The sequence below is a fragment of the Falco peregrinus genome, chromosome 2, assembly GCF_023634155.1.
Source record: "Falco peregrinus isolate bFalPer1 chromosome 2, bFalPer1.pri, whole genome shotgun sequence".
NCBI lineage: Eukaryota > Metazoa > Chordata > Aves > Falconiformes > Falconidae > Falco > Falco peregrinus.
This window is the reverse complement of record NC_073722.1, coordinates 5,209,405-5,237,384: the sequence shown is the minus strand read 5'-3', so window position 1 is coordinate 5,237,384 and position 27,980 is coordinate 5,209,405. Positions and strand designations below refer to the sequence as shown.

Genomic DNA, 27,980 nt, shown 5'->3' with positions numbered 1-27,980 from the left:
AGATCCAATACAGATGTGACCAAAAATACTGCTAGTATTTTGACTTCTCTCCACAGACCATATATAGTGCAGGCAAGAGGAGCACTACTGCTTCAAGGATAGCAGAGCTGCCCTGAGAGGGAAAAGACTAGACAAATTTATTTGTAAAGGGAAATTTTAGAATTGGTACACTGAGATCTGGATAACTCCTTTAAAGCAGGTAAAGGACTTCATAGATCTTAGGAATACTCTCTTTGGGTGACTACTGTTAGTTTAGTTTAAGCTGACCTAGATGGGGAGAGGTTAGTGTGCTGTTAGCAGTGCTTTAGGTTGACTGCTACTCTGAAGTCCGTCTGGTCTGTTTCATCCCTGCCCCAACTGAAAAAAAAAAAAAAAAGACCAATGGGCAAGACTTGTCAAATTGGTAAGATACCTGGTTATATTTCTGTATTTCTGCAAGCTTTGAGATGCTAAAAATATAAGTGAGGTAATATAACTTTATAGACAGTTTGTTAGAATGGAACCAAATTCTTGTTTAAATAGACAAGGCTCTATAAGAAGACTTTGATATGGCTAAGCTTCTTTTTAAAGTGCTTTTCTGCGTTTGAGTTTACTTTTGACCATCAACTCACTATAGGCAGATGCCATTAAAGAGAGCAGAGGCTTTTCAATAGCTTCTAAAAACTGGCAGAAGGGATCTTAACTGCATCATCAGCTTTTCAGCTGAAGTTTGAGCATCCTTATAGTGATATGTAAATCAGCATGAAATTATGAAAGGCAAATATGATGGTACCCTTTAACAGTAACTGGAAGACTTAGTTGAGTGTTAAAGCAGACACTGATTTCTCTTGCTGAAATGGTACTGAGAGGAATTTTGTGAGAAGTTAATGATAAACATCAATTAACACAATTCTGAAGCATGTTAAACTTGAAGGTACTAAAACTAGTGCAGGGCTTTTGAAGAAATTCAGACTAGGTCCTTCTCAGTTTAGCACATCAAACACTGACTTCTCATCATAGTTTTCTATACACTGATCCAGCTACTTACTCAGTTAAGGCTCCTACCTACCACTTAACCAAATGTTAGTGCTAATTCTGGCATCTCCTGTAGGTGGGAGCCCTAGCAGTGGAAGAGGCTGAGTTGTTTTTCTGTTCTCTTCTGAAGTATGCTCTTAGCAAGCCAGTCTTTCAACAGACTATATATAAACTAAGCTGATGAATCTCAGAAATGCACATACCACTTTGTTTATAGACCTTCAATGAATGCTAAATCATTGACAAAGTGTGAAACTGTAACTTTTCATCTAAAAAACCTGTGAGTCTGCTCATTTGTTTGGAATGTACAGTATGTGATTATGTAACTTGATGAATAGGTGACATCACTGATGACCTATCACAAAAGCTGCACTTTTGACTACGATTTCTATTTGTAGTATTCCAAATATCAAAGGTAAGAATATACGTTTGGCGTAGTTTTTATGGCAGTATTATCAACATAAATTGCTGCCAGAATCAGAAGTATTCAAAACCAGAAGAAGTGCTATAAAGTTTTGAAACGAAGTTCTGACTGCAGAGGAATTTTAAGAGGAAAAGGTAGAAAACATTTAAAGAAATAGCTATTCGTGAGGGCATGAGAGCAGTGTCATCTTTTAGCTCAACTGATATAATGGAAACGTTCCTCAGGATGTAGGTAGTAATGAATGGATGCTTTTCTTAAACAGTGTTCTAAAAGAACATCAGCGTGGGGCAAGCTGCAGTAAGTGATAATAAATTATTCAATAAAGCTAACTCTTCAAAAGCTAGGAATTTTATTTGACAGACTTTGGCTTCCTTGAAAATTCCTTAAGTTTATCATTACCTTTCATGCTGGTGTCGTGTAATGTCCTGGACACTAGAGCTTTCCATTTGTTGAAGGGACCACAGCAACAGATTCAGAGTTATGATGAGGACATACATTATCACTCATACTTTATTCCCTCATTGTAGAATGCCTGTTGGAGTCCTTAAGAAACTAGCTCTGCATATTTCCCAGCCCTCACTGGAAGTGTTAGAAGGGCAGCTAGGTGCTGTGTTTCTGCAAGTTTTTGATTCTCAGCAGTGTTCTCAAAGTATACACATTTCTGCAGTGTAAGTCTTCCAAGTTCTCAAAGCAGATGCTTATAGGCAGGCTTGGTCACTGGGGTGCTGCTGGTGGAGCCTAGGGCACAGTCATGTTATTGGTAGAATGTGAAATGGAAGAGGTGGAATGGCTATATTCATGCTTATGTGTCTCGTGCAGGGTCTGATGCCAGCTGCTGCTGTTCAGGAAATAAGGGACAAAGACCTCGTGTTAGGAAATACAGTGATTTCATTGGCTTTTCTGTGAATGCATCTGAGACAAAAATCTTTACCTCTTCCCAACAGAATTTATCTTCAACTTAATCTAGTTGTTTGGTACATGATCTTTCTCCTATCATCTACCTGTCCTATGTGATAGGATATGGCTAATCCGTAGACAACAAACCATTTTCATGTGGCTTTATCCATAACCATTTACATGCTTCAGGGTAGTTGTGAAAGAGTCCTGGTAACTGTAGTGCTATTGTCTAGAGGATCATCTGGCAGAATGCTTGCAACTGCCTCAAAGATCGCCAAATCTCTTGTTAACTTAGGTTTTCAGTTACTGCACAAGAGAGAAGTGCAGTTTCTCAGCATTTTGAAAATTATCTTGCATCAGTATGGAACACTAGACAAAGTTTTATTTGGAGCCTGGGAATGCACATATACCCACCTAGTATTCCCTTGAAAGGTGTTAACTGTCCAGAATCAAAAGTAACTCCTCTGTTCAGAGTTGTTATCAGTAATTCAATTGTAGCTGCTGATTATGATTAAAAGTTCTTACCTTGAGCTATGAAGGTTCACACAGCTTCTCTGGTTGAACAGAGGTCATGCTTGCAGTAGTCTTGAAACACAAATCCTGATGCCATATGAAAGCATCTATAATGCATGAGGTCTTGACCTTTATTTTAATACATACATCAGACAGGGCTATCAGTGTAACTTCTGTCTCTCGTTTCACCTATTACTGGTACCAGCTCCCATTAATAAAGGTATATAAAGTGTAAAGGAAAATATAAAAAAATGTGAGAATCCTGAAAATCATGGCCTCTCCTACATCACTTAAATCTTTTCACATACCACTTCATGGTGAGACACGTCTGTTCACCTGTTCATTTACTGACTGTAGTTACCTCTTTGGGAAATAAATGTCTGTGAAGTAGCAAAAGGGTTTACTGTTTAAAATTTAGATAGGTGATCGCTGAATGTTGTCCTGAGGTTTCTTGGCACTTTGAAAATTGATTTTATTATTATTCAGGAGATCAAATGACTAGAACTTAAGGGATTTATTGAAAAGTTTTGGAAAACAAATCAAAAAAAGGCAAAATTGAGCATGTCTGATTCTTTTAACAAGGTACCTTTTAAAGCTTTGCTGCTTTGAATTTTTATTTCAGTAGGAAGACTTAGTTCAATTAAGGACCTGATGGCTTTGCACAGCTTTGGAATGATTTATTTTTTCCACTCAAGTTTCTAACTTCTGCCTAAATTCTAAAAGAGGGAAATTTTCAGCTTTACACAGTGAACATCTACCTCTTACAGGCTCTTGGAAAATGCTTTTCTCATAGGGAAAGAAAAATCATGACTATATTATCACTTTTTGATTCTTCTCTGTGCTGTGAATCATGCTTTTCATGTTCTTTTCCTTTTAACAAATTTAAAAAAAATAAACACTTTTCCTTTCAATAAAAAATATGATTTGCCAACATTTACTTTGGGGATTCCATGATTACAGTCAGAACAAAAGCCTCAAGTGTACCTCAAAGTATACCTCAAATACTTGTTAAAAATGAACTCCATTAGTAATTATCTGTAAGGGAACTTCTAGTACAGAAGCACTGAAAATAATTGGGTATGGAATGTGTTTTTCATTGCAATCTACAGAAATACTGAACAATGAAACTGAAATTTTTGTGGTGTGTTTTCTTAAGACTTACTGCCACTTATTTTCTTGATACCACAGTCCTTAATAGTAAAGTGTCTGACAAGAAACAATGTGTAAACACGTGACTGAGATTTGTCTTTATGCAAAGCCCATGAGCTATTCCATGGGCAATAAAATACTTTCTCTATTAATTTTATTTTCATATATGTTCATATCCCTTGCTATTCATAGCACAAATTATAAAGTCTCACTTTTTCAGTCGTGTATTAGGTTGTTCTAATTGGGAATACTAGATGTTGGGGGAAAATTAACCATCCACCACTATCTTTTTATTCTGACAAAGCCATGGCCATCTGTACCAACAAGGTTACAAAATATTTTTTAAAAGCAGAGCAGTGTTTTAGTTCCTGGGAAACAAGCTGTAGCGGTGCAGATGGTTATAACTAGATCTTTTTATTTGAAATTAAGTTCTGAATGACCTGGGAGAAATAAGGTAAATTTACAGGCCTTGTGTGTCAGCATTACTGTTCTGTAAATGCATGTAAATCAGATGGTCTAGCCTGGTTTGAACCAATTTGATAAAGCAGTGTTTAATAAGTCGGAAGAAATAAATAAATCTGGGTACAACGTCTGCATCCTGAATGCTGAAGACTCTTTCTTCAAGAGTGACTCTGGCTGTGGTCCCCAACCTTTAGGGTTTTCCTAGCACGAGAGTAAATGATTTGGAACCGTACAGCTGTTGTTCAAGTCCTAAAGCTATAGCATGGCTGACCTGCTCTTAACTTGGTGATTATTTGTACTTCTGCAGTGAAGAAGTGGCAGTGTGACAAAGTACTGTCTTGTGCTTTGTTGCTGCCATTAACAGAAGAGTCAATATTGGGGTTTGCACTGCGCTGCCAAATTCAAGGGGAGCAGTGACTGTACAATGCATTTCTCCTTCCCCGTTTTGGAATGCTGACAAGGGGTGGGGAAAATAAGTGGTTCCCATTTTCTCTGCTTTTGTAAAGGACTGGTATGGGTAAGAGATGGAGAGTTCACATGCCCTATTTTTTCCTTCTGTATCCTTGAATTTAGAGTTAAGATCTGGTACCTTGAGGATTTGCACATTGGAATGGGAACTGGGAGTGCAGTTTACAGTTGCCTTGTAAATGCAAACTTGTTATGTGCTCTGAACTGGAAAACTGAGTTGTATTTCAGATTGGAGCACTATACAGAAAATACTATAGTTCAGTCTCCTCACACATTTTCAAAACTTCAAGCTCTTGTTTCATTTAGAAGCTTGAACATTTAAAAAATTACCTTGGCCAATGGAAAAAAAACTTGGTACTCGTAAAAGGTGATAGTGTATTCAGAGTTTCTCTAGTTAAAAAAATACAACATTGGGAGGAGGAGAAGGGAGGGACAGGTCATCAAGTTTTCTGATAACTCAACAGAATTAAAAGGGAGGAAAATACTTGGAATTCTCCTCCAGACTAAAAGGTAATAAAATTTCTCCTGTCTGTTGCATACTTACTTCAGTCTTGTTGATTATAAAGTCAGGTTTATTGACTGTATGTCAGCATTTTCAGATGTAAAGCTAAAATACAAAGAGCTGGAAGCAGTGATAGTGTGAGGCAGGCAGCTGGGACTATTAATTAAGGCCTTGGCCACAGTAGAGAGGCCTGCTGACTGAAAGAGGTAGTAGTGCAAATCACGTATCTGCCTGTGAAGACTGATGGAGGGACCTGAGGTTGGCACTGGTATAATGTCAGATCACAGGGACTATCTGGGGAGGTGGACAGAAAAATGATGAAAGATGCAGGAACCTGAGGTTTCTCAATGTGGCAGTCATTGACCTGTAAGATGATTTTGGGCAAATTGCTTGTCTATGCTTGCTTACTTGCCTCAAAAGTGGCAGTATTTGTTGTCTTCGAAGTGCTTCTCTATTATACTAACATTGTTCAATTATTATTTTTTTTTAGCTTTGAGTATTTTGAAGTTACTGAAAATCTCTAGCTCAAGAAATCTTGATCTGTATTAATACTAGTTAGCTACAAAAACAAATGGAATGCATGTTAAAATTCGGTCCCAGGCACTGATAACTGTCTGAAAAAGATAAGGTATAAGTATGTTGTAGATAACATTCATACAGCATGTATTATTACATCTAATGAAATGCTTACATAGGATTGATAAATTGGGTACTGCTGAATTTAGCCTGGCTCTGGTGAATAGCAATACTTAACAGCTAGCTTTGCAACTTAAGAAATGTTATAGAAACCTTGTACCTTCATCCTGATTGCCATCTCTTGCCATAAAATTAAGTCAAGCTTTTCTGTTCATTTTTGGCATTGAGACATCTTTCTCTCTGTTTCTGAATGAAAGATAAGCTATTCAGAAAGGATACCAAGAATTTGATCTTCCTTGTCCTGTTTAGTGACTCTCTGTGAGGAGGAAGTGTAATAAGTTCCTCTTTGTTCACATACATTCAATAGAAACCAGGTAACTTATTACCAGTTTCATATTTTCGTGGGTAAAGTTACAGGCCTGTCATGGAACAGTAGTGTATGCTGTGCCACTGTCCTGTAGTCAGAGCCAGAAAGATTTGTTAACCTTTCTGCCTTTTAACCTGTACCATCGTTCCTCTGCTTAATAAGCATGAGTGTGCTGTAGCTTCTAATAAGCAGCAAAAATACTGTAGCCAAAGATGATCAGTTATAAATTAAAAGTAGCATAGTGGGTTTTGTTTGCTTGTTGCAGTTACTGAGATTTGCACTTAAAAATGCTTGTGGACTGATTCACAAATATCTCTGAGTCTCTACTGAGGAGCCCTAAGAAAAAATGCAGTGTTTCCTGTCAGGAATATAATTTTGCCAACTGCTATTTACTAACTTCTGCAAAAACAGGAGCCAGAGTTCAGTGTGCTCTGTGAAGCCTGAACAGTGCAATTACACAGTGCACTTGGGCAAGAAAGGAAGGAAAGCTGACAAGTTATGTATCAGGACTACTAGTCTGCATAATTATTTTTCTCCCTGTTTTACTAGCCTAAAGTCTTACTAATCAAAACTGTCTTCGTTACCTGGCAGGGCCCAAGCCTTCGATTTTTCCCTAGCAAAACCCATTTTCAGAAATGCGACCCTGAAACATTTGAGGAAAACAGAAATTTTCCCTAGAACTGCTGCTCAGGCATCGAACTTTTGTGGTATTACTTCGTTTCAGCAAACGGAAATGTCCAGGTGGCTGTTATAATCCCCTGGCCGTGCCACTCAGCATCAAGAATAGTGGTACTGTCAGGATGCTCCACTGCAGTCTCTGTGTTGTTTGAGTACTGAATGTGTGTGTAGGCAAAAGCTGGAGCTGATAGCATTTAAACTGACTGCTGCAGAACTACCTAGCATAACTGCAAATTAACCATTCACGCTTCAAAACAAAATAAAATCTATACATAATCTTTCTGCAGTACCTTAATATCTGACTAGAAAACTGCAAAAAACTTGTTTTACATTGATTACAATGTGTGTGTCCAAAATTACATAAAGAAAAATCCCACTTAATTTCTTAGACTGTTTCATTTAAGGATTTTTTTTTTTTTTAAACTAACTTGATAAGTAGGGGTACATGGTCATATAGACTTCTTCCATTCTCAATAGTTCTGAGATTAAAATCAAAGCCAATGCCTTTTGGAATTGAGTAGCCTCATGCCTGTACTCTCTGGAAAGCCAGTAACTGGATTTTGGGGGTGGAATTTTCGTTTCACTTACTGCACATCATACTTCTTGAGGGACCTACTACATAACAAATAATATTTTTTACTTGGCACTCTGAGTATCCTGGTAACAAATCAGTTATCAAACAAGATGTATCAGATCTCAGTTTGTTTTTCAGCAATAATAAAATAATTACATTATGCTATGACAGTTTTCATCTTTTAAAGGGGTGTTTCCTAAGACTCTGGCAAGCAAATTCCCAAATCTTTGAGGTACTATAGTTTTTAAAACTGCACAATCTGTTCTCATGTTTTCCATAGATTTAGACTTGTACTTTCTATGTGCAGTTTTTGTACAAAATGAGGTTTATTGTATCCAAAAATGTGCGCTGTAAAAACTGAAGACTTTCTGAGGGAGTTCAAAACTGAGTTGGAATTTTGTGATGTAGGTGTTTTTGTTTAGCTCTTCAAATGCAGAGAAGATCATGCTACCAAGTCATCTATTAGGTACTTAAACAGTAGTCTTTATTGAAGTTTTTTTCAGCACTACAGATATCTAGTGTTAATGCTACCTAATGTCTTACAATTTAGCTCTTTTTAAAAGACATCTGCTGTGCTGTGCTGTTGAACATTGCCAAGTGTGATTGCTAGCCAAGGCCTGTTTGTCCTTTAGTTACTGATAGTTTCATGACTGTGCTCCAGAGATGTGACAGATAATCAGCTGCCTCATGCAGCTGGTAAAAGGTAACCCTGACCTTTCCTACAAACAATTAGTGTCAATTATACTCACCACCTACATCCTTTCCTCCACTGTGGGGGGGGGGGAATGATCGTGCTTTTCCTTGTTTTGTTCTATAGTAAGTAAATTTAATAAGGAATAAGTAAAATTAGCAGCCCAGTACCAGAATTTTCTGCATAATTTGAGTACTGAATTGTATCACCTGGGAAACTGCTGTAGATTTTGTTTTTCAGGTATTCTATCCCTTGCATGAATTCCTGATTTCAAAAAGGAAAAGGTACTTGAAAGAAATTCCAGATGAGGAACAAGTCAGCTGATGAGGTCCTGGGTAGATACTGACTTTCCCTGTCCATTAGTAGCACAACACTTGAAAATTACTATTACACCAAACCAAGTGTTTGAAAATAGTATACTGAATTTATTTTACGTTGTAGACATTAATCGGGTAGCTGTAAAGATCCCAAGAAGGTTGTTAATACCCTTCTGAAACTTGGCTTTGGACTGATCTTTCCATGACATTTCCTTTTCATGATAAGCAAGAAAGTCTTTCTTGATCCTATTCTTGAAAAAGTCAGTTGCAAAGGGTAGAGGTCTGGCACTTGTGATTCTGAATTCCTTTGGCCATGTCCCTTGCCGTAACGAGGATGAAACTGGATGCATGTAGCAGTACTAGGTGGCTACATAACTTGCAATTGGATTTTGTCTCCCAACTTTTATGCAGATGAAAACTCTGAAGTTGTGCTACGCATCAGGTATAGACTGATGTTGTATAGAACTCTACACTTTGTAACGTTTTTGTGCGTTTGGCGCCAAAGTGGTTCCTGGAGTCTGGAAAGCACTTAAATTACAAGCTTATATTGTTTCATTTCTCAGAAATGGTGATATGGGAGCATTGTATGCAGGGGGTTAGTTTTTCAGAGGGAGGGGTTCAACTGGGTATTAAAATGGTTGGGGTTGTATGCCTGTCACTTAACTATTTACTGTGAAAGAGACAGATGAAGGCCTTGATCTAGCAGAATTACAGTTCCATCTTCTCTGTACCAAGCATTGTTCCAATGCTAAATGTTATTTCTTGAACTGATACTGTTTTCCTTTGTCTACCCTAAGCTCAAAAAGTATAAATTCTCTCCTTTGCTTGTGTGTGTTATTTTTGGGTTTTTTTGTTGTTTTTTTTTAAAAGGCAAAGCCGGTTGCATCAACTCTCTGAGCTGCCTGGAGGAGGAAGTTACAAAAAAGTAAGCATTTCAAACCTTTGGATCATCCAATTCACCTTGGTGCAATATATGCTGCTGCTTGTCTACTGTATCCTGTCTTTCCTTGGGGTCACTTAGGTCATTTATCCTGGCTGAGGAGGGAGATAATATTGGAATCTGCCTTTGCCAGTGAGTGGTGAGTGCACAAGGCACAACTGCATCAGCTGGTAGTATGTAGTACCTCTTGGGCTTAGCTTGCTAAGGAGTTGGGAGACAGGCTGTCAAGTACCAGTGGTGTTTTACTGTGCTGTTTTTACTCCTTCACTCTTATTTTTGTAGTAGGGTAGTTTCATAGGGTTTTGACTCCTTAACAAATGATACTTTTTGTGATAAATTGTATCAGTCCAAACCTCAGATCATCAGTTGATAGGCAATATCTGGTTTTAATTGGTGCATGGGGCTGTCCTTTAAAATCCTCACTGTGTTTTTGCTTGCTTTGAAGTATATTACTATGGAAACAGTATCAGTGTTATGAGCTTCTAAATCTTTAATACATTTGAGTTGTCTTGTTTTCTTTCGTCTTGTGTGAATGTAGTTGTTCTTTTCCTCCTGCACTATATCTGCAGCTTGTTTTGGAAAGTGATGCTGAGCAAACTCTTCACTGTTCCCTCCTTAAAGTTAAATGCTAGGAGACTGTAGTATCCAAACATTCTCCTACTGAAGATTCTGATGTTGCCTTTCCTGTTTCTGCTGATCTGAGTTTGATTCTGTTTGGAGAAATGAAAGATCTAAGTTTTTGTTCCAGAGAGGAATAAATATGACTATTAATTGCAAAGGAAAAACTTGGGCAGTTGTTTTTTGTTGTATCACAGAATGGTTGAGGTTGGAAGGGATCTCTGGAGATTGCTGGTGCAACTGCCTGTTCAAGGAGGGCCACCTAGAGCCAGTTGTCCCGGATGATGTCCAGAAGGCTTTTGAGTATCTTCTACGACACAGACTCCACAGCTTCTCTGGGCAACCTGTGGCAGTGCTCAGTCATTCTCACATTATAAACATGTTTGCTGATGTTCAGACAGACTCTCCCATGTTTCAGTTTGTGCCCGTTGTCTCTGGTTCTGTCACTGGGCACCACTGGAAGTAACCTGGCTTGGTCATCTTTATGCCCTCACTTCAGGTATGTGTACACATTGTTGAGCCTCCCTCTGCTGAAGTTTCTCTGGCCTAAACAGTCCCAGCTCTCCCAGCTGTTCCTCATGAGAGACCCTCCAGTCCCTTAGTCATCTTTGTGCCCCTTTGCTGAGCTCTCTAGTATGTCAGTGCCTTTCTGGTACAGGGAAGCCCAGAGCTGCACACAGTATTGCAGCACTGCAGGTGTGACCTCAGCAGCACTGCACAGGGGGGGAGGCTCACATTCCTGTTTGCATGTTGCAGCTTTCTCCTCTTTAGTGCTAAGTCTAGTTTGAGCTTCTATGACAAATAAACTCCTTGAGTATAAGTGGGGTACTTGATGGAAAACTGGCAGCAGACTTTTAAAAATAATCGTGTTTCATAATTTTATACCTACTACTTTAACACTGTTCAAGACCAAAAAGTAACACAGAGTTGAAAATCACTTCAGGCAAAAGGGAAGTGAATGGTGAATTAGATTTAAGAAGCCCAATCGTGGCTCAACCCAGAAGGTAATTAGAATCTGGAAGTCTTGTCACAAAAATTTGATTCATTTCCTTCAGGATAAAGGATTTATTTAGTAGGTGATCTGTGCTAAAGTTCCTAATGTGTTATGTTACATTCTGAAGAAAAAAGCTACCAAAAAAGTACAAACTCTTAACCTCTAAGTAGAGGTGGATGCTGCTATTATTTGTTTAAGCAGTTCTGGAATGCTTTGGCATTGTTTCACTTCCTAGTATAAAAGAAGAAATGACCTCTTCATGAAAAGAATGCTGTGGATAAGCTGGTTGGTACCTTATCAACTTTGCTATTGTGGTTATGCCAGCCAGACGTGTTAGTGTGACTTAGACATACTCTGCTATGGTATTTGTACTTCATCAGAGGTGTTTTGAGATTGATTGGTGACCTCATCTGGCATAGAGAGCTGCTGCCAAGTTCTCAGAATTGATAAAATGTAAGCCCACTGTACAAGGAGTTTTATTTAAAACTTCCTGGTTTCAAAGAACTTTGGAAAATATGATGATTTCCTAGCTTTAGCATACCTGTTTGCTACAGATGTGCTTACTCATCTACTCTTCCCAAATCTTGCTGTTTTTAACAAATGATGGTCTGAAGTATCATAACTGTTTGTATATCTTTCAGATGCTTTTGAGCTTAGGTTTTGAATATTCATTTTTTTAGAACTGTGCAGTGCAAAATCCTGCATGCAACGTGTGTGAGTTGTAATCTGTAAGGAAGGGCAAATTTTTACATGTCCTCTGATTCGCTCTGAGGAGTATCAGAGGCAGATAGGACTAGACCAACAAGCTTTCTATCACCTAATAAGCCAATCTAATCAGGCAAGAACACCCTTTTTGAGTTGAGAGCCACAAGTATGGTTGTGTGTCTAGGGGAGTCTTCTCTATTTTTAGTAAGCTGGTTATCTTCTGGCTCTCAGCATCATGAAATGTTGGAAGTACAGGGTGGAGGAGCTGAAAAGAGAACAGTTGGAGCTGATTTTGTAACTTAATTTCTTCTTTGCTTTTCCTATGCCAGATTGAACAAAACTAAATTGGTCAGAGGCATATTAAGAAACAGATGTAGTTTGTTGGGTGGTAGTGCATGGGGTAGAAAAATACAGAAACATGTAGGTGGCTGACAGAGATTGATGCTGAGGGGAAAAAGGAATATAGATATGGACAAATGGATCGTTAAAAAAACCCAAACAACCAAAACCACCACCCCAAACCCCACATTCTAATTATTAGCAATGACTCTGCTATCGCTATATTTTAAGTTGCATAAAATAGAACAATTTTAATTACTTCTTCTTGGTTTGGGCCTTTGTTCCAAGCAGGCCTGAGGCAGAATTAATGAGAAGCTCCAGGTGTGGTGTAAAAGCCTTTTGCAAAGCATTTGTTCCAAGAATTGTGGGCAACATTTGAAAAATCCATGCTCCTGCTCCACTTTCCCACCAGCGACCTTTTCTTCCTACCAATTTTTTTTTCCATTTCTCACAATTGATATTCTATACAATTAGTGATTGGAAGTTAAGAATTGTTTCTCAAATAGGAAAAAAAAGAATGCATGTCCCAATTAGTAGAGCATGAACAAGTAGTCTAGAAATGTAGTGGTAATAAGGTGCATGCGAAGAAATTATATGAAGCCAGCTTTTGAAACGAAGGGTCGGGGGTAGATTGCCAGATCGGGATACATGGGCCTGAGCCTGTCTGGCAGCTGCTCTCAAGGAGTTGCAGATCTGAAGCAGTGGTTCGAGGAAGAGGAAGTGCTGCCGGTGAGAAGCTGCAGTTTGGTGGAACACTGGCAAATAGCTCAGGGCTGTGGCTTTGGGTTCAAGGCAAGGAGAAGGTGATGGCAGGATAAAAACAGAGAAGGTGAAAGCTTTGGATTTACATACTGCAAATGAAGGAAAGAGGAGGCTTGGAGACTGAGTGACAGCTCATCTTCAAAGTAGCTAACAGTGATATTTGATAAATACTCATACACTTCAGGCCGAGAGGAGACGACTGGTGCCAAAGCAGGAGGGAGAAGAACTTCTTGTCATGGATATTTGTCTATTTGCTTCTTCTATAAATTGCAATACATGAGGAACCTGTTATTAAGCAGTTAATAACATTTTCACTTTAGAATTCTAATTGCCCTACTCTTGTAGCAAAGATGGGAAAACATTTGCATTATGTAGCTATCAGTCTTATATTTGTACTTTTAGGCACGAGTGTCAAATATACAATAAGCCTTCATAATGCATGCTATCAGGGTTGTTTTTCCCCTAAATTATGGAAATTTTGTGAATTTTGTAAATTTTGAAATTTGTGAAATTCCAAATTCCTTGTGATAAGTTCTTAAAATTCCAGCACTGTTAGCATTTCAGGCCTCTGTGAAATCTGATAGAGCCTTACTGCTGAGACTGATGTTTGGTGTCCACAGGAACTGAGGCTTGTAAGGATCTCCAGTTCAGAATGGAGACAAAACTTGATTTTTGGTGGGTACTGGGAATTGGGTGTTCTTCAGAATTTAAATCGATCTGAATTTCTGCTTAGGTTGTGAGTTAATGTAGCTTAATAGAACTGTCAGCACATGATAAAATCAGGACTGGAAAACTTCCAAGTACAGATGGACCAGATAAACTATTAATTGTCTTGGCATTTGTGCATTTCAAGTAGGAGTTTTTCCTCTTTTTTTGTTGTTGTTGTTGTTTGTTTGTTTGTTTGTTTGGTTTGGGTTTTTTTATGTTTGTTCTGGGTTTTTTTTGTTGTTGTTATGTTTTGCTTTAGGTTGCAGTTGATGTTTTGCTTATTTTTCAAGAATTAGGAAGATAACTTTTATAGACACTTACTGACCTATGTGTTAGTTTTGTTTTGAAGGTTTGCTGTTTTCTGTTAAAACCAAATATTTTAGCACTGATTTTGGGGAGAACCCTGTATATTTTGTTTTAATGAGCTCAAGTTCACCTTTTTATCCGAAATAGTGTCCTAGAGTTCTGAAAACAACATTCATCCATACTATAGCTCACATGATGTAAAGTCTGCTCAGTATTTCATAAAATTTGCGATGTCTTCTTGGGCTAAGTGACAGCAAAGTATGTAGGTGTTTCTAAAACATGGTATGTGAATGGATCCAACTGGTAACCGAGCACATAGAAACGGAAAATAATGGGTCTCTGTTTCAGGCTCTTCTTCACTTCACTTAAAATGAAGCTTAAATTAATACAAAACTGTATGTACAAAAGCTGTTTAATATAATTTTAGCAAAATTTCATATTTGAGAAACTAAATTTTTAATTTTTCATTTTTTTAAACTAAATTTCATCAAGAAGTAGAATACTGAATATGGGATGGGAAATAGAGTGGAAATTGCTCCAGGAATTCAGTAGCATCTTTAAGACTGCAGTAAAACATGAGGGATCTAGTCTTCCTAGGTTAAGACACTTTCATCTCTAATTACAGAAGAGCTTCAGGGTTTCTTTTAAAAACTTTTAAATATTTGCTTTAAAGAAAATCAAGGTTACTTTTCTCGTCTTTTTCTATCTCATTTTATGGCTGTACTACTTGTGATGACTAACATGTCTCAAAGGGCAACTGTGGAAAAAGTATATACATCCTGGGATAAAAATTTCCCAAATACAGCTTAGAAAATGTTTCTGAAGTGCTTTTGTGATTGTTTTATTTAAATGAATGCCGCATCTTAAATACTTACTCATTACTCTGTACAATCTAGATAGAATTCTCTGTCAGCATGTTTGCCAAGTATCTGATTGTATCCATGGTACAGAAAATTGATCAGAGTTGTTATTACTGAGAATCTGAAAATACTAAGCCAGTAGCTGGAGTTCTGCTCAGTGTTCAGTATCTGGAGGAGCTACAAACAAGTTTGACCCTGGATAAAATTAACTATTTTATGTTTGAATTCCAGTTCACTCTTCTGCAGGTTGTGTCTCGGGTAGCTAGTGATAGTGATGTCTTGGGAACTGGATGTCGGGGGTTTCTTCCAGTCACCTGGTGCCTTGGCAAAATTATGTTAACTAGTCTATACTTCAGCATACTCATCTAAAAATATCCATTCTGTTCACGTACTGCTTTGCATTTAAGCAGGTTGACCAACCAATATAAAAAAACAAACAATACCCCGCCACCCCCGAAAAAAAAAAACCACAAAAACAACAACAAAGACAAACCCACCGTGCTTTGGTCTTTTTAAGTTGTAGACCTTATAGTGACTTTTATTGATACATGATGCTTTCATTATGATGAGAGCAGTCCAATTTACTTTCATAATAGAGCATTTTTCATTTAAATATACCATCAAGTGATTACAGAGATGGAACAAGGATCAGAGAGATTTGTAATTGTTAATGATATTCAGGGTGGCTGAACCATAGGTCTTCTATTTGAATAGTCAAATCTAGGAACAATTACAATGCAATGCAGGAAATAAAATGCTGATTTTTATATAGTCATTGCTTCTTAACTAGAATCTGGTCTCTTGACATTCCTGTCTGTGGATGCCAATATCTTTTAGTATCTGTTCATGTTTTTTAAACTGTTTTAGAATGCACATTTACTTTTCATAAAAATGGATTTTAGTGAAACGTATGCAAATAACAGTTCTTCAGTTGATTGAAGAAGTTATAAGAATAAAATGTTGCTTTAATGGGGGTAATAAGTTCTACATTCTGCAGAGCTGGTTTGAGACAGTTGGATCCTAGTTTGTGAAGGAATATAGCAGGAAGGGCTAAATTACAATGGTGAAGGATACGTTGATACAGTATCTATCTATAGATGAGGCTGAGAATAATGCTTGTTATTTCTGTCTCTAAACTGAAGATTGCTAGCCATGTTCTGGTGAAGGATTGGTAAGTACTAGTTTTCTTTCAGCTCTGACCGTTTTTGATGTGAACAACTGTCCTCCGGGTGCTACAGTGAGATCAGGAAGCTTACTTGAATTCATGTGCAAGTAGGATTTGAGCAAAGATGCCAAATGACGTGTTCTGTTTTCAGATCTGTTCTAACACAGCAGGCAAGTGGTTATCTTTAAGCACTTAAATACTCATTGTAGGGTCAGTATGACTCTGTGCCTTGCACTTGAATTTTTTTATATGAGGGAAGTAGGCTAGCAGCCACAGTCTCAGATGTGTGATTCTGGGCCATTCCCAGACAGGCAGACACACCAGTGTAACTGAGCCTTGGGGGCCTATCAGAGGTTATTTGGTCTTTGGCAGCTGCACTGTGGGTCCAGTTCCCATCCTTGATGTCATGATTTCAGTGGGTTTTGCCAGGAGGAATTTTATGGCTGTACAGAGCATGCAGCAGAAACTGTTTCTAGGACTTATGTAGAGCTTTTAGGTAATCTCAGACGGGTTAGGTGCTCACAATTTGTGCTTTGTTTGCTGAATTGGAATTATAATCTGCACTTGGATTAAGAGTCTTCTAACTTCTACCTAATCACTTACATCACTGCAGAAAAGTAAGGTGTGCATATGCATGTGTATCATGAAGTTCTATGTGCGTACTGCAAGCAAGAGCTCCATTACTCTTAACTGGATGGAAGTGTGCCTGCATTACAGAGTTCTAGACTGAAGTACAAATATTGTAGCCTTCAAACAGGTTTTTTTATTAAAAAAAAAACCACCAGCAAACAACTGAGCTTCAGGAACGTTTTTGTGAAAATACTGTGCTTCCGCTGTGTGTTGAGATACCTGTAGATGTATAGATATGGACAAACATCTTAACTTGAAACTTTCTGAGCTCAAGCCCGTTGATTAAAAACTCATGATTTCTGCTCTTTCAAAAGCTAAGGTTTTAGCCTCCCTGTAGAGAGTATTATGATAGTAACCATAGCAGGTTAGTGTGATAAAGTGACTGAAAACCTGCTTGCGTCTTTGCTCACTGAAGGTTTGGGGTTTTTTTGGTAGTCGGTGACTGTATCAATGCATTAAGAAGCAAGGGACTGGGATGTGCAATCTGTTTCACGTTGCTTATTAACAAAAAAGTTAGTGAATTAATCATGGTGAAATGGTATTCTTGTAATGCAGACCTGTTTTGTTTTAATGCTTACTTTGTGTGTAAATAATTTCTTCAGTAGTTTAATGTTTTCCAGCCAAGAGCTTCAGGATCAGGTTGCCAAATCAGCAGACATCCTTTTTTGATCAAAAACTACAGTGGGACAGTAATCATGGCACAGGAGGTGTGAGTTTCAGTAACGGGAGTTGGGAGTACTTTCACCTGGGGCTAACACAGACTCTTAGCCCCAGCTGCAGTTTGAGAGATGTGGACATCCATCTACCTCTTTTAAGGAAGGCTAAGAGGTCATGACACAAGACTAAATCAGCATTATTGTTGAAGCACCTATTTAAATGTACCAGATGTTTCATCTCTGACACATTAGAAATCTAAACAGAATTTACCTGCTTGTTTCCTGGTGAGCTCCCCTACCCCCCAGACAACTTCCCTCTTGTAATACAGACTTTCAGAGAAACCAGCGCTTACACAAGGGAAGCAGGGTAAAGATGCTGAGGGGAGAAATGTGTAAAATCCACTGCGGTGGACCTTAGCACTCTGCCTGGGACTGCACTGAGAAGCCACTGCCCTTGAACCCTGAGAGCAGAAACTCCACTTGGAGTGGCAGAGCAGCAGAGCGCTGTCTGCAAACTGTACTCGGAGGTGGAAGATCTGCTGTAGTCCTAGAATAGTACAACACCGAACAAGGAAACGCCATGATTTGTTACACTTACGGAGCCAATCCTTGTTAATGCTAGGAAGGGACGGAAAAATCCTCACCAAACCAATACTCGGACATTTTATGTATCAAATGCAGCATGCTCCGGTCTATTTAACGTTTCTATATGATTTTCAAAGAACCTTAGGTTGAAGAGTGCTGTGTTTGCTTTCTAGCTCTAATTGCTGACTCCTTAGGCAGCTGAGACATGAGGGACAGTTCTTGAAGAGTGGGAGTATTTATAGGCAGTTTTCAGTTGTTTGCGAATGTCTCCTTTTCTTCCTACTGTGAACTGAACTGAAAAATAGTGTTATTCTAAGAAGGATAAAATTAGCTTGCATGCTGATTGCGATGGATGAAGTCGCATGATAAACAGTCACCTTTAACTCCTTAAGGTCAAGAAATGTGTTTACAGACCCGGGGAGTGACCGTGATAACGTCGGGGTTAGCTTTTTGGCAAAAGCCGGGGCCTTGCGGCTGGCGAAGGAGCTGACCATCGCGCGGTGGCTATCCCCGTTTCCCAAATAACGACGGCGGTTTACCCCCAGCGCTTACGCCGTGCCCCGCGGGCGGGAACGTTTCCAGCCCGCAGCGCAGCCGCCGGGCGCTGTGCCGCTCCGCGCTTGGCGTGCCCGCCGTGCCGCGCGCATCCCGGCGCCGCTCGGGCCCCGCGGTGCCGCAGGAGCCGGCGGCGGGGACGGGCGAGGGGGCGGTGCCCCCCCGCGGCCCGGCGGCGGTTGGCTGTTGCCATGGCTCCGGCAAGCCGGGGCGGCCCAATGAGCGGCCTGCGGCGGCGCTGGCAGCGCCAGCCATTTTGCTTATGGGAAACAATGTGATATATTATGCGCCGTGCTTTACCGGGGAATAAACAAAAATCTCGTCGGAGGCGACGGAAGAAACGGGCGTGTTAGTGAGTAATTGCAGCGGCTTAGCGTGCTCGCAAGCTGCCATTTTGGCAAGCCGGTGGCCGCCGTGCCTGCTTAGCCGATCGGAGGAGGTGGAATGCGGGGTGATAATGCTGCGGATCTGCTGTCAGGCAGCGGCGCGGGGTGTTGTCTGGTAAAGGCAAGGCTCCTCCGCAGTGTTGCCTCGGCCGCTCGCTAGCTGCTCCGGGGGAAAGCCTCTGATCCAGGAGAAGGGTGTTGCCCTTCCTTCTGCTGCCCTTGCGTGCCGCTGGCTCTGGGACTCGGGCGCCACTGACAAAGCAGGTGTGCGGCTCGGCTGGGCTCCCTGCTGCAGGCTGGCCACAAGCCCCTGCTCCGGCGGCCGGGCTGCTTGCGGGCGGGCTGGCTTGGGAGCTTTCGCCTCTGGACTCTCCTACAAAAGGCAGCTGCTGCGCATCTCCGCTTGTGCAAAGAGAGGTACGCCTTTGCCTAGACTATTTCCATTTTGTAAAATAAAACTGAGCAAAACTTCATGCAAGTCATAAGCTTCCTTAGATGCCTTGGCGCTTAAAGGTTGACTTCGGTCAGTGGCTTGTTTAGGGTGGTTGCTGAATTAATTTATCTCATTGCATTTTTGTCAGATATTTCAGTGTGATGTTCTGTACGGTTGCTGATTCAGAAGGACATTTCTGATAGGTGATAAGATTTCACACTTGCATTTTCTACTAAAAGGGAAGGATTTTTTGTTTTTCACTGCTTTTTACTGTCAGGATAACGCGGGTGAAATAAAACATTATAGAACTTGCGAGCATTTCTTAAAAGCCTTACGTCATTGAGTTCATCATTAGTGGAATTCATGCATTGTGCTCAGCCTCAATGTAACTCGATTTAAATTGTCCAACTGCTGCTGTGCAATATGTAGGTCATAATAAAAAGCAGCTTTTTCACCAGCTTTCAATGGACTGCATGCCTCAGTGCTGTGGCTGATTAGTTTGTGGCACATGTACTGTTAAAAGTAGTGGCATTACATCCAGCTCACACCTCCTTTTTAAAGATATTGCACATACCGTGCTAGACAGAGCACAACGCGCCCATTGTGTCCCTCCGTTTGGCGTTCAATAAAAGGAAGGAAACGAGCACTCCACATGGAGCACGAGCACATTAATAGTACAAGACGGTTAAACTTTTATTGAACAATCTCAGTGATTCTGAGACAGGCTAGAGAAGGTAGAGAAATATAAACATGAAGACAAATGTAAGGAAATAATTGAAATGGGAGAGGTCTTCTGGCTGGGTCTGTATGTTGCTGCTGTAGATTTTTGGTGTGAAATGAATTGTGCTGAATAGTTATTAATCACAGTGCATCTGCTTTGAGATGAAAACTGTAGTTAGACCCTGATCAATAAAACCACGCTCACCCACTACAGATGTTTGTGTTAAAAGTAGCATTTGATGAACTACTTTTATTCTCCCTGCGTAATACAGTTTCCTAATTAGCTAATACTGAAATGTATTAAATTATTCTGACAACTGACCAAATATTCTGATTCACCTTACATCTATAGAAAATGAAATGACATTTTGGTCTTAACTCTTATTTCATATTTATGTGGATTTAAGTCCCACTGAGATGAGCCATTTGTTTGAACAGTTGAGTAGGCGTGAAATCAAGTATTCGAGGCCTGTTATCTTTATAGTTAAATTAGTAACCAGTGCTCTGTAATTAGGAGCCAAATTCCAGTGTGTTATTTCTGTATTTATATCCTGCAGAGGTATTTGGACAAACATGTTCAGCAACTATCCCCTAGAAGAGACATTGCGTTTGGAAACAGCAATAGATAAATGGATTGCTAGCATGCATTTTTTCCATTAGAAAAGCTGCATCTTACTTGAATGGTTCCATGATTTTGTTGTTCAGTGAATGCACACCCCAACTTTTTTTCTATACCTCTGGATAGAGGTCACATAGTAAGTTCTTTAGAGAACTGCTTTGATCTCTGTTCTATAAAGTGGAATGTGCATTTACAGTTTGCTACTACATTAATATTTATGATTGAGTCTGTAATTATGAGAAAATGATAAATGAGCAGAGCTGGTATTTCCTTTAAGGTGTTTGTAAGTCATTAAGAAAGAGCGAGGGACCTTGTGTTATAACAATGAGAAATATGGATATAGCCATATACAATAAGGATCTTGCAGTACGAGGTGAACCTAATCTCACTATGAAGAATTTATGGTATAAGAAAACAAGTGAAGACTAGCTATGACTAATCACTAAACGGTGTGCACCTATTAGGTGCTGATAGATGCATCTTATTAGTCTGTGTTTTCTAAAGCAAAATTCTGTACTCTTTCCATTCTGCTTTTCTCCCTTTGTGGTTTGTTGGGGTTTTGCTGGGGTTTTTTGTTGTTTTGTTTTTTTTTTCCTCCCCCCTCATATCAATTCCCAGCTTCCCTGTGTTTCCTTACTGGCTCTTTGGCAACATCTGATCCCCTCAGAGCTATTTGTAAATCAAATCGGTGACTGTCAGTAATGGCCATGAAGGTGCTGCAATAGTCTGGTATGAAGGAAGAATTTAAATGAGTTAGAGGTAAGAAACAGCGACTAAGAGTGTATGAACTAATTCCAAATGCTGTAAAGTGTAAAGGCACAGAATTGGGTCACTGATGTAGAAATGAAATGGGCATGAAGGGAGAGGGACAATTGTCAGCTCATGATGAACTTAAGTGTACTTATAAGCAGAAGGTTTACAAGAAGACCTTGGCAGTAATATGACACAGGAGACATTGGGTATTTTTGTATTGAAATGGATGACATCAAGTTCCAGTTGAAGTCCAAAAGTTTTTTCAGGTTTTAGTGGACCTACAGTTTTCTGACTAAGAGACGATTACACATGATTTTAAAGTCTGTAGGTTATGCAAAGTCAGGCTTTCTCTTGGTCAGCAGGGATGTAATTAACATCAGCTGTCATGCTTTAACATTACGGTCACTTCAAACATATTTTTTTTTTTTTAGACATATGACCTTCAAAGGTGACTCTGGGCTGATGTGTTGTGCTCATAAACAGGATACCAACAAAGCAAAAGCAGACAGATGGATCCTAAAATGCTGTATCATAGTACCAGGTGCAAATAGTAATAGAAATGAGAGAACAGGATGACCAAAGAAGGTGGAATCGAGCATTGTAACAGGGTTTTTCTGTGTTGTTCATTTAAGGTAATCAGCTTTGAGCAAATAGTGATAAGCATCAAACAACCATGCCGTCTGTGGAGCACAATAACCTTTTGAGAGAGCTAGTGTGTGAATATGTTACCGACCCTCAGCCTATGGACTGTTGTCTGTAAACTTGCATACATGACCAGTCTGGGAGTAACAATACAGATGGCATGTGCCCAGAAAACACACTCAGATATCAAATTAAGGTACATTGTTACGCTGTGGAACAACCAAATGTCGCTTCTGTATGGGAAGGATCAGATATTGAATATAATACACCTGTTATGAGGTTGCACCTGGGAGCAGGGATCAGCTTGTGACCCTGGAACAGTTATTTCTGCTCCAGTGAGGCTGTCTGCACAAACATGGAAATAAAAGTTGATATTCCTGCTTGTTTGCAAACTAGAATTTTACAGATGTATACTTTGGTGTTGTGTCCTGCTACTCTGATACTGATCCTTTCCTGTGTCATTATTTCAGTATTGCATTAAGCATGGTACTCATTGCTAGTTTTTATTTTCTTTTTTTACTGTTGGATGTAGTGTATAGACTGTACCACAAATACACAGTCTGTGTTCATTCTTCTTCAAATAGGGTGGTATTTTTTCATGTAAGTGTTTCAATAAGCTGATTGTTCTGAAATTATGAAGCTTTTAAACATTCTAGGGCTAAAACAAAAGCTAAGAAGACTTGCAAAGGCATTGATGTTAATGGAAAGCATCATGTATGGGAGGGAGAAAGGAGAGAAGTAAGTACTTAAAAGGGTAGCATGTATCTTCGAGTAAAGGCATGCTGGATGATCACATTCTAGATCCACTCCTGCTTTCAGTTTTTTTGAAGCATGAAATATATTTTCCTGTTCGGTTGTATTGTTCCATTACAGTGATACATCATAGCTAATGCTGCTGTAAACCAGACAATTCCAAAGATGGAGCCTTTTCTTCTGTTATTTCTAACTTCTTTCCCTATTTCTGTACTGAATAAAGATAGTGTTCTGATTCATCCACCCTTAAAAACCTCACCAACCACCATCAGGGGGTTGAATAGCACAGGTGCAGTTCTGTGTTCTTAAGTAACCTGAGTAACAGAGTACACTTTGGGTTGATGCTGAAGATCCCAAGCCTCAAAGGATTGTGGAAAACATTACGATGGCAGGAAAAGCAACCCTTCTTCCTCTCAACCTTCACGATTAAACTATGCAGTAAACCTTTTTGTTAGCCTTTTCCGAAAATAGCTGTTAAATAATGCTGAGGCATAAAATAATGAAAGCTTTACGTATTTTTGGGGCACTTGCCTTGGGTTTTATGTACCAGTATTAAAGCAGTGTACAGCTGAACAGTTTGGTGGGTAACTAAAACTATCCCTAGTTTAGCAGCAGTTGCTGATTAGCTAAGTTTGTCCACAAGTGTAGCTTGGGACCCAAAAGAAAAGGCAGGAATGCATGAGGAAACCCAAGGGGAATGGAATCAGTAGCTGTAATTCTCATAGCTGAAAATCAGATGCATTGAGGCTTACATAAACAGTAAAATGCATTGATTTTTAAAGGTTGAATTTGTTTATAGGATCAACAGTTATGCAAATAGGAAGTGGGTGGTTGTGGCTGAAGGTCAAAATAGGTACGAGTCTTTGTGGTTTTTCAAACTAATCAAAAACAATGGGTCCTGTTTCTTACTGTGTTTTGGGGTTTGTTGGGGGCTTTTTGTGGTTGGTTTTTTTTTTTTGAGTGGCATCAAAAGGTGAGGTCCCAGTTCAACTGCAGTAAGACTGAAGGGTGATTGTAGGGTTGGATGGTGTAGCCCATGATGAGAAGGGTTAGGATCTGTGTCAAGAGCAGGACAGCCATAGAGTGTTCTTTTCAGCACATTGCCACGTTGTCTGAGGACTCATTAGCTGTAGCCTGAATGTAAAGCTTCATCACCACAGTGTACCTTGAGTGTTATCATGTTTAATAAAGCCACATATCTCTGTGGGATAGGCACAAATGTGTGAAGCCACAGAAAAGCACAGCATGCCACCTTGCAAAAAGGCATAGGTACTACTTAAACATCATGTCCGTAGTAATTGATGATGCAGAAGGTGCAAATAGTTTTCCTATGTCAAGTAGTTACAAATATTCGTATCTTACCCGAGGTAAGAATTTGAGAGAGAAATTAGCCAATTATGGAGTTCTGATGGGTGTTCTTGATGAAATAGTGACCTGTCTCTCAATTTAGCAATAAGGAATACCAATACAAGAATAGAAATAGGGATTTCTGAAATTTAAATTGTAGAAGAGAGGTTAGTACTTGTGTTTATATATATAAAAGTCAGAATGAATTATGAGAACAGTGTGGTCAGATTTATATTTTGACTATGATTAATGAGATGAAGTGCAAAAGCAGAGGAGACTATATCACTAAACCTGCAAAAATACAAATTTCAATTCTTAACAGTTAAGATTAAGACTGCCTTTGATTGGAATAAAATACAAATATAAACAAAATGTCTCATGGCTGTTTACAGCTAATCTCATAAAGTGTTTTGAATCTGACTGGAACAAGGATATCCAGTAGAAGCCAAGGCTTTGCCAAAGTTTGGTTTTAGCAAATGACAGGAGGAGGCTGTCTGTGACTCAGTTTTGTCTAGATCAGTTCTGATATCTGAAAAATGCATAAACTAGGAATTACATGTTAATACAGAGTTCTCTGCATATGAACAATATTTTCAGTGTTTGAAGTGACCATGAGGGAAAAGTAGTGATTCAAGACAACAGAAAAAGAAAAAAAAAAAAAGTGTGGGGTGGACAGTTAAATTGGATGCTTGAATGGAGCCTGGCTTCAATGTTCAGTTTCTCTTAATACTAAAAAATTAGGCATGGTTATAAACCAAAAATATTATTTTTTTTAAAAACATATACACAATCAGAAATCAAAGTATTGTTGGCACCAAGTTTGCAAGAAGGTGAAAATTATTTTTGTAAGGTACTAAATGCCTGTTTCTCACTGAATTTCATGTTCATTTGACAACCTCACATTCTCTATTATGCAGGTATAAGAGCTTTTGTAGTTTCTTGATCTATGGTAAATAATTGGCATGAGGTGATTATTTATTGGTGACAATTACAAAGAATTGTATTTTAGGAAGGTTTTTTTAGTAAATCTCAAGCACAGACTATTTTGCTCTTTGTGAACCAGCCAGTATGAGCCATCATAAGGGGTGGGTTAATGGATTAGATGGCCCCAGCTTTGGCTTGGTATTTTAGCTGCTGTTTCTAAAAATCATGAGAAGTCTATGGAAGTTTTGAATTTCAGAAGGACTTTAGCTTTGGAGGCAATCCTAAACTGTAGTGATTGGTCTGAGAGAAATATATAATAAATAATTCCCTTTTGAACATAGAGGTCACGCTACTGACTTCTGCATGGTTTGTGCTTTTCACTTAAAATCTTAAACAGCTGTTGTCTGATTTAGGCATTGACCCTGTATCTTTTCCTACTAATGGTAAGTATTTTCGAGACAAACAAGGAGTAGCAACCCAAAGGGATGCCAGTGGAAAACACTCCGTATGTATCATCTGAGTGATATATTGATCATATACATCACACTGCTCCTTCTAGCCAGTTATGCTTTTTATGCATTTTTAATAAGAAAATTCTAACAAGCTAACAGTTCCCAGCATGATTTTTACTTGGTTTAATTACTAGTGAATTTCTAATGAACAGGGAACTCTAAGCAATGACATTCTCTCAAATAATCAAATTCATGGTAATTGCGCTGTTTTTCTTTTGGAGAAATCTGTATTTGTTAGGAATCTTGAGGAAATAATAATTTCAGTGTGACTGATGCAATCAAATAGTTTACTCTGAATAAGTAAAATATAAAAGAGGCTAATTAAATAAAGCGCTACTGTCTGAAAGCTAAGTGAGGTGCTGACTGCTTTGACAGTAGAATGAAGACCAAACCAAAGACTTTGTTTTGACATACGTACAGATCGTCAGGCAAATTCAAGTCTTTTTAACAGACCTCTTCTATAAGGGTCACTTTACAGATACAGATCGTGTAATCTGAGCCCTGCAGATTATCATTCTACTTTTAAACCACTACAAGAGAGAGGTTTTTAATTCCTTGTTTGCATAGCTGTAGGTTTACATGTTCACATGCTTTTGCCAGTGGCATTTGATTCACAGATGACTGATTTATGGTCTTGAGAAAAGGCCAGATTCAGGACATACTTTATTGTCAGGACTGCAAACTCTACAAAAATTGTTTGGAAGTCTGCACCTGTTCGAGTTAACACATAACTATAGCAAAGCATTAGGAGGATGCCTTCCAGCTTGAGGCAATAGTTTTCTTATGAACAAGGCAGAAATAATTGCAGAGATGTTTTGCTAAATTAATCCAGGTGTGAATTTGTTTACTTTTTGTAATATTTAGTGGTGTAATTATATTAAACATAGTTCTCTAAAATCAATCACTGCTTAGCTAAAAACCACAAATGAAAACAAACATGTCAATGTGACTAAGAGCGAGCTACAAAAAATAAAACAGCACATAGTTGTTACACTATTTTTGTGTAGATACTTGCTACTTTCAGTTCTGACATTCACTCTTCGTATCAATATCTTCGTATCAGTAGCCATCAGAAGAGAAAGGGCAGATGAATTATTTCCTAATGAATGGATAAAGAGACTGTCACCCGAGTTGCTGTTTGAAGGGAGACTCTTGTGTTTAAGTAATGGTGTACTTAATATTGCAATAGGTGGTGAACATAAAATGTAAAACAACACTTGAATGCAAAGGTACACTGAAGTGCAGATTCATTAACAGGTGGCTTTGACCACTGCTTGGCCACGATACCAGTGATTTCCTGATTTCCTATAGCAGAAATAAAAATCTGTAAGAACTCTGAGGGAAAAGTGAATAGAAGCTTTGTAGATAAACCTGGGAAGTGTTCTTACAATAAAAGCCTATTGCCTCTTAGGGATGGATGAAACTTATGTGGGAAAATCTGAGCAGTTATTGTCCGAAGTTGAGATGAGAGTTTTGAGAGTTGCAAGAGGAGATGGGAAGAGAATTATGCAAGTGTTTGAACGGCAAAAGGAGAAAGATAATTGCTGCAGTGAGAAAACAAGGAGCCAGCTGTATGTGCCCACTGTTGTGAGGCAGAGACAGGTACGATGGCTTCAAAGCAGAAAACTAGACTGATCTCACAGGGTGCGTTTTACATAGATCAGAAAGCATTACCTAATACTGCGGGCCCAGATACTGTTTAAATTGTGTGATGACAGAGGCCTAAACAATAGCATTCCTGATGGAGGACCAAAAAAAGAAAAGAGAGATCAGACTTCAAAAACACCGTGGAGAAATCACTCCACTCAAGAAAAGCTATGATGTGCTACTTAGGAGAGTGAAGGGGAAGCAGGTGTGAGGAGAAATGAGCCAGGTCCTTGGGGAATTCACATGCTTGAGTATCCAAGATCTTTTGTGTTTAAAAAAAGAAAAAGTCATAATATTTGTTTTCTTGTCAAATTTCTAACATACGCACAGTGTGCCAGAGATTCCAACAAATACTTTTGTTTTTTAGTCTTCATATTTGCACTTAAAAATTCCAATCCCCATTTACATATTTGAAAACAAATTGATCCCCTCCTGTGGTTTTATTCTTTGTTGTAATTTATTTTTTGGAGACCCAAATGATCAAGTCTTGGGTTGCTCATAAGCACTTTAAATGAAGCATTAGAATTTGTCCATGTTTTCAAATATATAGTTATGTGAATATCCATTATGGAAATGGGATTCTCTGTAGCTGTCCTCCACCAGCAATGGAATAATGCTATTCTGAGGATGGGCGTCAGGCAGTAAGTAGTTTGGGGGCAAGGGTAACACTCTGTAAAAGAAGTTGCTGTGGTGCTTGGTTTAGCTGGCTGTTGTGGAAGAGGGAGCTTG

General features: G+C 39.0%; 1 protein-coding gene across 19 annotated transcripts in view; it reads left to right on the top strand.

The window, feature by feature from the left end:
- Positions 1-27,980, top strand: part of SORBS2 (sorbin and SH3 domain containing 2) — a 231,182-nt gene that overhangs the window by 40,687 nt on the left and 162,515 nt on the right. For 12 of the 19 annotated variants that reach the window (XM_055794883.1, XM_055794873.1, XM_055794874.1 and 9 more), the window contains exon 1: positions 18,775-19,318. The exons of 1 other annotated variant lie outside the window; for it this stretch is intronic. The gene's annotated coding sequence lies outside the window, so the exon portion shown is untranslated. Of the gene's footprint in view, positions 1-18,774; positions 19,319-27,980 lie in introns of those variants that run through there. 6 more of the 19 variants (XM_055794885.1, XM_055794884.1, XM_055794871.1 and 3 more) reach the window with 5 other exon arrangements.